Here is a 15,169-nt window from a genome sequence, read left to right as displayed (position 1 = left end):
AAAAATAAAAATAATAACAATAAGATGAAAAGAGGTAATTAAAAAATCACAATTCACAGAAAAATACATTATATTTCTAAGTACACAAATAATAAGGGAAAATGGAATAAAATCATTTACAAAAAAAATAGAAAGTGCAAAAACAAAACAAGATTAAATTTCTCCTTGCTGATGTAATTAAAATGGAGACACTTCTTTGAAGTGATTTGATTTTAGAACCTAGCAACTATGGAGAGGTCTGTACCACACAACTGAAGTTGTTTGTTCGTATTACTTCTAATACCAACAGGCCAAAAAAACAGTTAGAGTGTTTGCATGCTATGTTCCTCCCCTTTTGCCTACCAGTGATTGCTGAGGGAACCACTGCAGTGTTAAATTCACCTCAATAGCTCCATATTTTATAACAGGAGGCAGGGATGGTTATAGTGGGAGCCCCCTAGCCAACCCTTGAACCTGAAGTGCCTGTGGGCTGGTACAGATTGTTCTGTACCCCATATCCTGCTAGCTTCAGTCTATATGTTGAGAATAGGTACGGGTTGTTGTCCAAGTCCTAGCAGGGACCCTCCAAATGCTTTTGAGCATTAAGGAAGAAACTGCCCCTTGGGGTCTGGGCTGCAGGCAGCATGCCTTCTACTAGACTCAGTAACAGCACTCCTATACCCATTTCTGTCCCACATGCATACCCAACCTTTTTTATTCCTTGTCATAAAGCTCAGATCACCAGCTTCAAAAAGTGCCTGCTCTGCCTTCCTTCTATTTGCAGCCCCAGAGACTGGCAGTCTTGTCTGCTACTGCTTGGAGGTCACAACAATTCTGTGCCACAGTCTCAAGCCTCAGCCTTGACTGCCTCTTGGGGTGGGTACCCACTGACCCAGTGGGGAAAAAAGGGGGAAAAAAAGTTTATTGGATCTTAGAGACATGGAAAAAAGAAAACCAAAAAAAGAAAAAAAAAATCAGAGGTTTCTGACCTCCTCTGCAGAAACGTGGAGTCTGTATTTCTTGAAATCCATAAGAATTTTTTTTTCCACTTCAACATAGAGGAGAGCTTCCACTTCACTATGGAGTTGCTACATGTCCAGCATTGATGCAGACTGTTCCTTTTTTAATTCTCTTTTTATTCTAAAAAATTAGATCTCTGGGTTTTACCTGGCCACTGACTCTCTAGACTATACTTGAGTATTTTCCCATGGCCCCGCTACTTCATCATGCAGCTACAAAACTATTGATTTAATCTCAGGGAGCGGCCTCTATGTACTGAATTCCTCTACTCTGCCAGTTTCCAGTCCCTTGCATTTCATGTTGTTTTAAAATCAATAAAAATAAACTTTGCCTTTTGGGAACTTTAACTCTACAACAAAGTCTCAGTTGTTTTTTAGCTACTATGTGATTATTACAGTTTGATCTATAAGAGAGGTGGTATTTTACTGAAATACCAATGTAGATGCTTTGAGTACATGAATAATGCATATCCAGTTACTGCCTGTCTGCAAGGGAAAAAAAAAATGGCCTTTTCAAGACCAGGATTTGGGAAGTGATCAGAAGATATAAGCAATGATAATGAATAAACCTCCCTCCAATTATATATATATATATATATATATATATATATATATATATATATATATATATATCAAGTAAAAGGATATATATATATACCCTTTTACTTGATTTTTTCCATTTTCTTTGCTAACAAAATAGAAATCACTTCATAGACAGTAAGACATCCATGCAGACATTTGTGGAGAGAAAGGGGTTGTTTGTTTCTTTTCAGGACTTAGGTAGAAGGTCCTCAAGAATCTCATGATTTTTTGCAATAATTCCTCTCACCTAGCATTGTGCTGGTCACATAGGAAATATATCCTCGGTGATTAGAATTGAATGAGTCAGAATACAGAAATATGACCAAGAATAAAAGAGCAGGGTGAGTCACAAAGGCATGAGAGGAGCCAGGGTTTAAATGGAGAAGCAGGAGAAAGAGAAAGGAGACTTCCATGTGTGGAGTGAGTAATTGCTGTGGGGGTGGGAACTGCTTTCAGGGGGAGACCCACTAGAATCGGATAAGCCAGATATTATGGTTTGGATCTGAAATGTCCCCCAAAGGACATTTGCTAAAGGTTTGGTTGCCAGACTGTGGCACTATTAGGTGTTGGAATTTTTAGGAAGTGGGGTCTAGCTGAAGGATAGGTCACTCATGTGGGTTTGAAGTATATTGGGACCTTGGCCCCTTATTCTCTGTTTCTATTTCTGCTATACCCTCCATGATGTTCGGCCTCGTAAAAATGTTGACTAAAACACTGGATCTGAAACACCAGCTGAAAAAGGTTCCATTTTATATTGTCCTGTAAAAGTAGAGAGGGATTGTCTTTGGCTATTTATATTTGCCTTCTCACCTCCTTCTGATCTTTTTAAGTGTCAACTTACCAATGAAATAGTCTTAACACTTAAAAGCCATAATCACCACCCGCAACCCACCCTCATTATTTTAATTTTTCTCCATAGTATGTATCATCATCCAACATACTTCTGTTACTTATGCACCCTTTATAGTGTTGGTTGTATAATTTCAGGATTTTTTTTTTCACTGTTAGCTCTAGCATTCAAATCAGCATCTGAAGATACTCAGCATTATGGAATAAGTTGAATGAAGGAATGAATGCATGAATGGATAGATAAATTGAGGAGTGTCCACTGTTGTACTGTTCTCAAAGGGTATTGGTAATATAAAGACCATAAAATAGGACTCATGCCTCAAAGTTAATGTCAAGGCAGACAAGTAAATCAGTAGTTCCCAAACATAATTGTTAGTGTGCTGCTGAAGGTAATGATAGAACTAAGAGTGGGTTCTCTGGGAACACTGAGGAGGGATCTTAAACTTGGGTACATTAGAACATGAAAGATTCAGATAAGTCCACCTCAAATGACTGAAGTCTGAGCTGTAAAATGGGTTGAAATTAATTAAATACTAAGGAAATAAAGGGCCCTTATCTAGCAACAGAAGCTTGGGGTATATAAAGTCTCACTTTCAGAGAATAAATATAGTTATCAACTAATCAAAAGTATTAAATTATTTATGTGAAACTCAGCATGCAGGCCTTAATAAGCAAGGAAAGACTGCCATCAGAGCTGTGACAGACTGACTGAACATGTAAGATGAAGCCCTAGATTAGGCATGCAAAATTAAAGGCAGATAAATGAGAAGAAATTAAAGAAGCTAAGAATTCCATTTCCTTTCCTAAAGAATACACTAGGAATCTTTATAAATACTTCAGGGAAGAGATTATCCATTTATTTTAGAAACTATAAAGATATCAAATATGTAGGAAGAAAACAGTGTTGTCTACTTTGAGCCAGTGATGTGGTAAAGTTAGCTGTATGGCTGGTGAGACACGGTTCCCAAAGTGTCAGAAATCCTATGAGCTACATGATAAATATTCATTATTAAAAATTAAATCATATGAATTTGTGCTATATACTAAATGTTTGTGTTCCTCCAAAATTCATAGATTGAAACCTAATCCCCAGTAGGAGAGTATTTGGAGAAATACTTTGGGAAATGAATAAGTCACAAGGATAGAGCCCTCATTTATGGGATTACTGGTCTTACTAAAGACACCCCAGAAAGTTCTCTCATCTTTCCTGCCATATTAAGACACAGCTATGAGATGACATCTATGAACCAGGAAGAAGCCCTTCATCTGCCAATGAATCTGCCAATGCCTTGATCTTGGATTTCCCAGCATTCAGAAATGTGAGAAATAAATTTCTGTTATTCATAAGCCACTCCAACTTTGGAATTTTCTTTTAGCAACCAGAACAGACTAAGACAACTTTCTAATAAATGAGTTATATTAAAACAAAGGTGATGAATGCTCCAAACTTATACTTTCCTATTTGTTTTACTAGATTTTACTGTTTGTTCTGCTTTTGAGGAAATTTGCATCTGTTGTATTTATGTGATAGAAATACTACATGTCATATTGTACATCTCTTTCCAAAACTCGTTTAGTGATATTGTATTAGTAACTAGAAATCAGCCATGGTGGGACTATTTTGAGCATGGAAAGAGGTAAAAACTGGGAATCTGTCTCCCCCTCACTCTCATCAAAAGAGATAACTCATTAAACAATTTTTAGCACACAACTGCTTTGAGCCCAGAGGATGGTGTGTTTATTGTAGTTACTCAGTACCTTTAAACTGTTCTTACATTTTGATATTTTCCTATATTGGAGCCCTATAAGTTTCTCTCTTCTTGCTGCTAGTCACAAGCGTGTGACCTAAGAAGGAGGTGTTACTTGGAGTCTCTTTTCCTGGCAGTGTTGTTGGAGGGGCATGGAGAGCCAGAGGCAGTAGGGTGGCTGCCCCTACAGTGACCTTCTGAGTCCCCTATACTGTGAGAGCTGTTTTGTATTCCACCTTCAGGGGACTGTCGAGTTATCTGGCTCTTTCAGAGCTAATCAACCTCAAAGCTGAGATTCAGTCTGATTTTTGACTGTGAGGTTTTAGAGATCCCACTATTTTTTTCTTAATCAATTTATCTTCTGCTCAAAATACCTAGATGGGTTCTGAGGTTTAAAACAAAGAACCTGGTTTAATTCACAGTTAATTTCTATTTTACTATATACAAATGAAATGATGAAGTATTTAAAATTTGATATTGTAGAAAAATACAATTATCTGGCATATATTAAAATAATTACTAATGATTTAATTAAAAAGTTAAAAAATATAGAAGTATGCATTATCCATGATTCATCACTACTAATATTTAATATTTCTTCCTTTCTATTTCTATATTTAAATATATTTTGATAAGGGAAAGTACATGTTGTTTATATTCTACTGCATTATACTACATTGGTGGCATTAACTATATATATATTTAATTAAGCATTACCTGCATTTGTCTTTCCAAAATCAAAGCCAAATTTATTTCTCAACTTAGGTGTAATTTATATTGAGCAATTTCTTTGAATCAGTTTCTTCTGAAGCTTTGTTAAGGTAAGTTTTTAATTTTTTCAAGAGGGTCTAATGTCCTGGAAAAAACAAGGGCTTTATAATATACTTGTTCAGTAAATCATTTATTTAATAAATGGTTATTGAATATGTATTATGTTCAAGATTATTGTCAATGCTGAAGGCACAACACTGGGTATGTAGAAAAAAAATCATTTCCCTCGAACACCATAAACTTTGAAGATAGAGATGAATAAGACAGTTAATGAGTATATAAATTATGGAGTATGATAAAGGTACTAAGGATCCATAGAGAAAAATAAAGCTGGGCAAAGAAGCTGGGGGAAACCTGAGGGTGAAAAAAGCACTCACAATTCAAAATAGGGTAGTTAGGGTAAAACTTACTGATAGTCTGACAATGGAGCCAGCATTAAAAGCTGAGGAAACTTGCTGGGGAAGAACCTTCTTAGCAGAAGGAAGAGCTGATGGAAAGGCTTACTTGGGTACTCTGTGGAGACCCATGTTACTGAAGTGGAATGAGCAAGGGAGAGAGCAGATGAGATCAAGGTGAAAGAGATAAGAGGAGCAATTGGATAATTTATGATCATGGACCACTGCCAGGAGAATAACTTTTACACTGAGTGAAATGGGAGGAGCCATGGGATTATTTTGAGCAAAGAACATACATGATTTAATTTATGCTTTAAAAGTATCACTTTGACTTAGAGAACTTTAAATGCTAGCACATTTAAACAGATTTGCCAAAAACTAGAACATAAACTATTTTTGCATGCATTTTTAAAATATGGTAATTGATAAAATTAAGAACAACAGAAAGATCTCTTTTTCTATTCAATTTCTCTGTGGACCAGGAACATTAGTGTCTCCTGGAATATATTAGAAATGAAGACTCACAGGCCCTTCCTTGGGGTCTACTGAATCTTAATCTACCTTTGATGAAATGTTAAGATGATTGGTGTGCAAAATACAGTTGGAGAAGAGTAGGAAAAAAGGAAGTTAAGAGAAAAACCCAGGGGATGGCGAAGAAGCTCTTGCTGGTCTCCTAGTGAGACTTAATAATTGCATGGTTGATAGTGTTATCAGTGGAAGTGATGAGAAGAATAACTGTATGTGGTATAAGAGAAAGCACAACCCAAGAAATACTCCAAGAGTTTTGGCTTGAGTTAGTGGAAGGCTGCAGTTCTCATCAACTGAGTTAGAGGAAAAAACAGGTGGAGCACACATGGACAAATTATGCTTGGGACATGTGATGGTTAATCTGATATGTCAACTTGGAGGATGTTTTGAAGTGACATTAATATTTAAATTGGTGAACTTTGGCTAAAATAGTTTGACTTCTATAATGTGAGTGGACCTCATCCAATTAGTTGAAGGTATGAGAGGAATAAAAATACTTTCCAGGCAAGAAGGGATTCTCCAGCAGACTACCTTCAGACTAGAGGTGCACCCTCAGCTTCCTTGGGCCTCCAGGCTGCCAACTTTTGGACTGGAAGGTACCGTTGGCTCTTCTGGCTCAAGCCTGGCTCACACTGCAGACTTGGACCTCTCACCTTCCAAAATTGTGAGTCAGTGTCTTATCCCTGTGGGTTCTCTTTTACTGGAGAACCCAGAATAACCCAAGATATTAAATAGTTTTAAGTCTAGAGAGAGACTGAGTGTGAAGATACAAAATTGAGAATCACCAGCATAGAGCCTAATTTGAAGCCATCAGGTTAAATAAAATCACTAAGGAAATGAGGTAGATGAAGAAAAGAATCCAGAAAGATTCTCTGGGCCCTTTTATGGTAAGCCCATCAGAGTGTAGAAAAAAAATGCAAAGGTTGAAAAGGCGATGCCAGGGAAAAGGGAGAAAAGCCAGGTGAAAGTGATGGCCTAGAGGCCAAGTGAAGAATGTTTCAACAAAGAGGTTGTGATTCATGTGTCTAATGTTAGACATGTGATTCCAGTAAGATGAGGATTGAGAGTTTGATGTAATAAGATAGAGGGCTCAGCTGACCTTGACGAGAGCTGTGTCCATATCAAGGTGGGGGTTTGGACGCCTGGCAGGAGTGAGTGTAGGGATAACAGGAAACTAATGAATAGACAGTTAAATTTGTGTGTAGGTTGAATCTTTTTCTTATTTTTAGTTTTGAAAATAATTTTTATAGCAGTTTTTTTGGCATACCAGAAAAATTGAGCAGAATAGAGTTCCTATATACTTTCACCTTTCATAATTCTCCACTATTATTAACATTTTGAATTATTTTACAACTGATAATATTGATATACTATTATTAACTAAATTTCCTAGTTTATGTTAGGGTTTGCTATTTCTGTCATACAGTTCTGTGGGTTTTGACAAATCTATAATGTTAAATAAGATGACATAGATAAAAATGCCTAGCACAAATACTAGCATCTATTAGATGATAATGCCCTTCTACTTTCTTTTGAATAGAAGTCAGGAGATGTAGCTGAAGATATAGATATAATTTTATTAAAATGTAACTTGGCAATTTTGTAATCACTTTAATGTTTCCCGAGTATCATGAAGTAACATGACATTTTTTTTTAAAATTCCAAGACATGCAGCTTCCCCAAATAACTGTTTTATTCCCATAATTGTTAGTACTAGTGCCTTAGGTTGATAAAGAGGCCAAGTGATCAGTTGATCTCTATATGGGTTAGTTAGTTCGACATTGAGATAAATGGTTACATTGCCACAGATAACACATTTCACCGATCCTAGCCATCCATCACTTAAAGAGATTGAAGGAAGAAGCTTCAGCCTGAGAGTGAGACTTCCCAGTGATCTCTCATTCCTTTGAGATACTATGTAAGATTATATAAGATTTTCAAGCAGTATAACATATTCTTAAGTGAAAACTATTTCTGTGAAGAGCTTTTGGTGAAAAGAGTTTAAACATTGCATGGACTGTAAATCAAAGATCCTTTCAACATGATGCCTGTGCAAATTATTTAAAGTCTAGAAAATAAGCTTGAGATTCTGGGGTCAGAAAACTGTTCTGACTTTGAAAGTAAATATATTTGAAAACTGGAGCAAGTTCTGATGGACTTGACAGTGAAATAAAGTGAATATTTTGTTTGCTGAAAAGAGATTTTATTTGACTTGATTCTGGAAGCTGTAGTGATCTTTTATTTCATGGAATCAAAATCTGTTTTGATAAGAAACAGTATTGGGGAATAAATCTAGTTTGTAGAATGATGCTGTTAATGACTAGGCTGAGATGCAATGGATTGGTTCAATGAGCTGAACTGGATTGGTTCAATGAGCTGAACTGGATTGGTTCAATAAAACTATAAAAAAGGGAAACAATTTTTTTTTTTGTCAATTCTTATGAAAAATGATCAATTGTAACATGTCTTTTAAAATTTGGAATGGAAGTTAGATAATAGGTCTCAAATGGACAATTCAACCTGGCTCTTAGGCAGAGTTCACCAAGAGTGAGTAAAGGTGGCATGAAGCACTCAAAACAGGATGGGATCTGTCCTTTTGACAGAATACACTAGGTTGGCAGCAGTTCTGGGAGCACTGGGGTTTGTGGGGGATTCAGAACAGGACAAGGGAGGATGGAGTGTCATGAGTTGCCGCAGTCTCTGGCTGGGCACAAATCACGAGTCTCCACACAGCTTGTAGATTCAAACAGCAATTCTTTATTCCCGAACTCACACTGGCCCTCTACAAACACGCTCTGGGGGAATCCACGTTCTCTGCCCAAATCCACTCCGCATGGGCTTCTGTCTCCCAAAATATACTGTCTGACCCTAAGCACTCAAGAGGAACTCAGCAGCAGGATACGCCCTATTCTAAAGGGGGAACACCCTAATCTCCTATTATGCTAAACTGCCCTATTCTAAAGGGGGAACACCCTAATCTCCTATTATGCTAAACCGCCCTATTCTAAAGGGGGAACACCCTAAACACGGATCCTGCCCTGGTCCTTGAGCAAGGTCACCTTTCAGAAGTCCTTCCACTAGACAGCATGGGAGTAAGCTGGCAAGGAATTTGTCATACCTACTTGGCTGATGGCTCCCAGCAATGAGTTTCACAGTAATATGGATTAAAGTTTGAGATACAGGACTAGGCAATATTTAGGGTCAGGTTAGCCAGGTCAAGGGTAATGCAAGTATATAAATCAACACCAAAGAGGTGGCAAAGAGATTAAGACAAGATGTTCTGGCTAAAACAGGTTGTTTCATTTTGCCCGGGTTTCCAGGGTAGGGCATTCTACCAGGTATTTCTGTAAGGCCCTCACATAGCTAAGTTTCTATTTACTCTGTCACTCACATAACACCTTCTGACTTTTGGTGTATCGCATCATGAACCTACCTAATATATTTTGCTTACATAACATGACTTTTAAAAAATGCTAAAATATTTGTTTTAAGAAGAAATTCTGGATCACTATTTTAAACAATTAACTATGAAAAGAAAGTAATTATAAATATAATATAACTAAGGCAAAATTAGTAAATTGTAGCTAATTATACATGCACTTTTTCCAGACTTTGATATTGATGTCCACTTGTTCTTTATCACTGAATCTGACATAACTTTCCTATGTACATATATGAATATACCACAGTGAATATCATCATGGTGTAAATCACATGGAGTTAATTAAAAAAAAACTATGGGTAAATGGCAGAAAGATCAATAGAGGGAAGGGAGCATGGGGTGGGGAAAGGGAAAGGGAAAGAGAGGTATTAGGGTCAGAATTAGAATAAGACATAATTTTGTCAAATGGATTCTACTGTCATGTATAACTAAAAACAACCAATAAAATAAATAAATAAAAATACTAGTACTGAATTGAGTCTCCCTTTCTAATCAGAAAAACTAAAGAGAAATAGAAAAAGAAGTTTCTTCATTGTCATTCAGTGTTATTTGTTGTCAGGTCTAGATTATTGTGAAAACTTCTCATATGCCACCTAAGATCTTGGTCTGGTTTTCTTTTTCTTTCTTTCTCTCTCTCTCTCTTTTTTAATGTTGGGGATTGAACCCAGGGTCTTGGGTATACTGAGGCAAAATCATCTTAAATGTCACATTTGGGTAAACACTACTTTATAATAAAATTGCTGAAATCTCAAACAACAATTTTTAAATGTTTTTGATAAACATTCAGCTGATCTATGAAAGCATTGTGTGGATCCATATAGAAATAAAAAATGATAGCACATGTGAATTTTTTCTTAAAGTGAAATTTATTCAATTTATGATTATTGTGAGATTATGTCTTTTTAATGTTAAAACGTTTGTTCATGAAATGATGATAATAGGGAGGATTTTTTTCAAATTTTATATTGAAGGTAAACCCTTATCCTTCCCTATTTTGAAAAACATTTTTTGGGGGGGGCGGGGCATGGTGATGGTGATGGGATGGGATTGGTCAATACCACAATTTTAGAAATTCCTACCTAGACTTTTAACTTTGAAAGGCTGTGGATTCTTTATTCATGTGCTCTCTTTGTAAACTGAGATTTCCTTACTATATGTGAGAGTGCCTCAGAAGACTGAGCACTAATTTATCTATGACACTACCCTATAGGAACAAGATACGAGGGTAAATAAACGAGTCCATAAATGGAGAATATTTTTGATGAGTGAAGACTCCTGAACTTGTGTGATGGTTTCATTGTTTTCCTGCAACCTGTTCTATGGGGGTCAGGAGGGAAGTCACATCCTGACATTTGCATTTGAAGGAGTCTGTGAGGCCCACAGCCTTGATAACTCCAATACCCTAGAATTTAGATCTTCCGCACTTGGAATGCTGGAGGCAGAGATCACAGAAATCATGATAAACTTTAGAATTAAAGTGATATTTACATGATGACTAAATTAACAGTGCTTTTATAATTTAGAAATTGAAATTGAAAGGCACTAAATGCGGTAATGCCAGCTGTGTTGGCATTGACTGGCTTCATACATGTTGGTGTGAAGTTAGTTATATTAGCCCTGTTTATCTTATTAATTTCTGTAGGTTTTCTAGTGTCATTCCCTCTTTCAGTCCTGATTTTGGAAATTAGTTTTTTTCTCTGCTCTTCTTGTCAGACTAGATAAAGTTTTATCAGTTTTTATTGATCAAAGAACAATCTTTTAGTTTAACTTATCTTTTCTCTTTTTTTATGTTGTCTGAATCATTAATTTCTGCTCTGATTTCCATTATTCCCTACCTTCTACTCACTTTTGACTTAATTTTTCTATTCTATTTCTAACTTTTTGGGTAAATGAATCTTTCTTTCCAATCTAAGGTCTTAAAGCTATGCATTTAGCTGCATCCCTATACCGTGAATATTTTTAATTATGATGCTATTTTACAATCTGACAAACCTCTCTTGAGGCTAGCCAGTCTTAGAGATAGTAAAGGGTTCAGTGTGCAATAAGTTTCCCATTTACACACTAACCAGTCCAGAGCCATATTCCCCTCTCTTTGACCCCTATCAGGAAACAATGTTCTTTTACCTTAATTGTCCCAGGGACAGGTACCAGGTCTCTAGTAACAACTCCTACAGCTTAGAGTCCTCCAAAGTATTCAACCAGCCAGTCCTAAACTGTTCACCATGCTCTGCTTTGTTCCATGGCAGAATCCCCAGTAAAGGCCCTGACCCAAAGCTTTTCCCTCCCTCTTGCTTCTGCCTCTTGGCAAGAACTTGGTGTTCCTCCTACAGCCATTTGTGTTAAGCCATGCCTCTTGTTTCTGGGGGAATTGTGAATTGCAGTGAGCTTTTCTTTCAATCACATTGATCTTTCCATGTTATCACTCAATTATCTTTATAAGTTCAGACACAGGACAGTCCCATAAGTTTTATTTCACTTGGTAAAAGATACTTCCTAATTCTCCTTGATTATTCTTCTACCTATTGATTGTTTAGAAGAGTGTTGTCCAATTGACCAATATTTGAGCATTTCCCAAATTCATTTCTGTCATTGATTTTTAATTTAAGTCCATGATAGTAAAGAACATATTTTGTATGATTTTAATCTTTATATTAACTGAGAATTTTTGATGGCTTCACATATGGTCTGTGCAAGGAAATGTTCCAGGTATGCTTTCATGGGAATGTAGGAACTGTTGTTGTTTGGTACAGTGTTCTATCAATGCTGAATCAGAAGTTCTAATACAATTATTCAAGTTTTCTATATCCTTATTTAGTTTTATTTGTAGTTGTTCTATGAATTACTCCACAACTACCATCATTGAATTGCCAATTTCTCTGTTCATTCTGTCTTTTTTGCTTTGTGCCTTCTGGGTGTCTGTAATTAGGCAGGTATAAATTTATAATTGCAGTATACTTCTAAAATATTATTAAATACCTTTATTTGTCTGTCTTTACTAATAGTTATTGTCTGAAAGTCTATTTTGATATTAATTTAGCATTTTTAATTCTCTTATAGTTTAATATATATATATTAAATATTAAATATATATATATATATATATATATATAATCATATATATATATATATGATATTTCTTTCTCACTATTTTAATTTTTCTGCACTGTGTCTTTGAATCCAAGCGTACCTATTGTAGACAACATATAGTTGGGTTACTTTTTTTTTTCAACTCTTCTAACAATTTTATCTTTTGATTGGAATGTTCAGTTTATTCATATGTAACATAACTGTTGAAATGTATTTACACCTGCCAGTTTTCTTTTCTTTCTGTATGCCGTGTATATTTTTTGATCTGTTACTCCTTGCTTTCTGCCTTCTGCTGTGTTAAATAATTTTTGTGTGTACCATCCAAATTTCTCTCTTAATTTTTAGTTGTTTTTTAAAGTTGTTTTTCAGTAGTCAGTTGAGGGTGTACTATATGTAACTTGGCTTACTATAATCCATTTGGGGTTAATTCTGGAAAAATACAAGTTTTAATCCAATATATTTTAATTTTCTTCTTTCCTACACCTTTGAGCTATTTTAGTATGTCTACATATATTTTAAATCCAATAATTCTGTTTTGTGTGTATTGTTTTATTTAATATTATGCATTTAAAAGGAAATCAAAGAAAAGAAAAAAATATTTTTATCCTTTAAAAAATATCTACCTACATGTTTATTATTTCTGATGCTGTTTATTTCTTTCTATGAATTCAAGTAACTGTTGCAATTTCCTTTCAGTCTAAAGAACTTTGTTATTATAGGGAAGTCTCCCAACAGCAAATTATTTTTTAAAACTTACATCTGAAAATATCTTTATTTTGCCTTCATTTATGAAGGATACTTTTTCTGGATATCAGATTCTTGCCTGATGAGTTTTGTCTTTGTTTCTACATTTATCCATTCCACTGTCTCCTGTTCTCAATTGTTTCTGATGAGTTCAATCATTAATTTATATTTTGTCCCCTGTATATGATGAATAATTTTTCTCTTGTTACTTTCAAGATTTTCTCATCTGTCTCACCTGTTTGATTTATGATAATTTATTAGCAAATCTCTTTTGTATTTGTTCAGTTTCATGGAGCTGTTTGGTTGCAATGATTGAGGAAATTTTCAACCTAATGCTTTGTACCACTTTCTATATTCTCTAGTCTTTATATTAGATAATTTACATTTATTTATCTTCAAGTTTACTGATTCTTTTGCCATCTCAAATTGGCCATTTAGTCCAATTCAAGTTTTCATTTGTTTTTGTATTTTTGATTTCAGAATTTCAATTTAGGCCATATTTTAGGCCTTAGAGTAACTGATTTATGAAATAATTCACATATCATATATTTCTCCACTTAAAGTGTAAAGTTAAATGTTTTTAATATGCACAGAATTGTGCAACCATCACTCTAATCAATTTAGAACATGATCATTATCCCAAAAGAAAATTCAGTATCCTTCAGCAGTGGCTCCTAACACCTTATCCCAAACTTAGACGATCCAAAAAATATATCACATTTTTTCCATCTGTTCATCAATTAGTAGGCATTTGGATTTTTTTAAAAAACTTTTTAACTGGGGCTAGGGATGTGGCTCAAGCGGTAGCGCGCGCTTGCCTGGCATGTGCGGGGCGCTGAGTTCGATCCTCAGCACCACATACAAATAAAATAAAGATGTTGTGTCCACCGAAAACTACAAATAAATATTAAAAAATCCTCTCTCTCTGTCTCTTCTCTCTCTCTCTTTAAAAAAAAAACTTTTTAACTATTATGATTGTTTTGGGGACTTTCTTACTTCACTTAGCATGAAATTCTCCAGTTCCATCACTTTACTGGCAAATGCCATGATTTCATTCTTTTTATGGCTGTGCAATATTCCATTGTGTATATATACTACATTTTCTTTATCCATTCCTCTGTTGTTGAGCACCTAGTTTGGTTCCATAGCTTGGCTATTGAGAGTTGAAATGCTATTAACATCCAAGTGGCTGTGTCACTTTAGTATGCTGATTTTAAGCCCTTTGGGTATAAACTGAGGAGTGGGATAACTGGGTCAAACGGATGTTCTATTTCAATTTTGCTTTCTAGAGTGGCTGCTACCAATCTGTGGTGCCACCAGCAAAGTATGACTATACCTTTTTCCCCACATCCTTGCCAACATTTATTTTTACTTGTATTCTTTATAATTGCCATTCTAACTAGAGGGAGATGAAATCTCAGTGTAGTTTTAATTTTCATTTCTGTAATTGCTAGAGATGTTGAACATGTTTTCATATATTTGTTGATTGATTGTGTATCTTCTTCTGTGAAGTGTCTGTTCAGTTCCTTAGCCCATTTATTGACTAGGTTATTTGTTGGGTTTTGTTTGTTTGTTTGTTTTGTTTTTGGTGTTAAGTTTTTTGAGTTTTATGTATATCCTGAAGATTAATGTTCTATCTGATGTCCTGGTGGTAAAGATTTTCTCCCATTCTGTAGGCTCTCTGTTAATGTTATTGATTGTTTCTATAGCTGTTGAAGAAGATTTTCAGTTTGATAACATCTATTTATTGATTTTTTATTTTATTTCTTATGCTTTAGGCGTCTTGTTGAGGAAGTTGGTTCCTAAGGTAACATAGTAGACAGTTGGGCCTACTTTTTCTTCTAGTAAACACAGGGTCTCTGGTCTAATACTTAGGTCCTTAATCTACTTTGAGATGAATTTAGTGCAGGGTGAGAGGTAGAGGTTCAATTTCATTCTACTACATATGGATTTCCAATTTTCCCAGAACCATTTGTTGAAAAGGCTATCTTTTCTACAATGTATGTTTATGGAAACTTTGTTTAG

Source organism: Callospermophilus lateralis, chromosome 10 (genome assembly GCF_048772815.1).
Source record: "Callospermophilus lateralis isolate mCalLat2 chromosome 10, mCalLat2.hap1, whole genome shotgun sequence".
Lineage (NCBI taxonomy): Eukaryota > Metazoa > Chordata > Mammalia > Rodentia > Sciuridae > Callospermophilus > Callospermophilus lateralis.
This window is presented reverse-complemented; position numbering follows the sequence as displayed.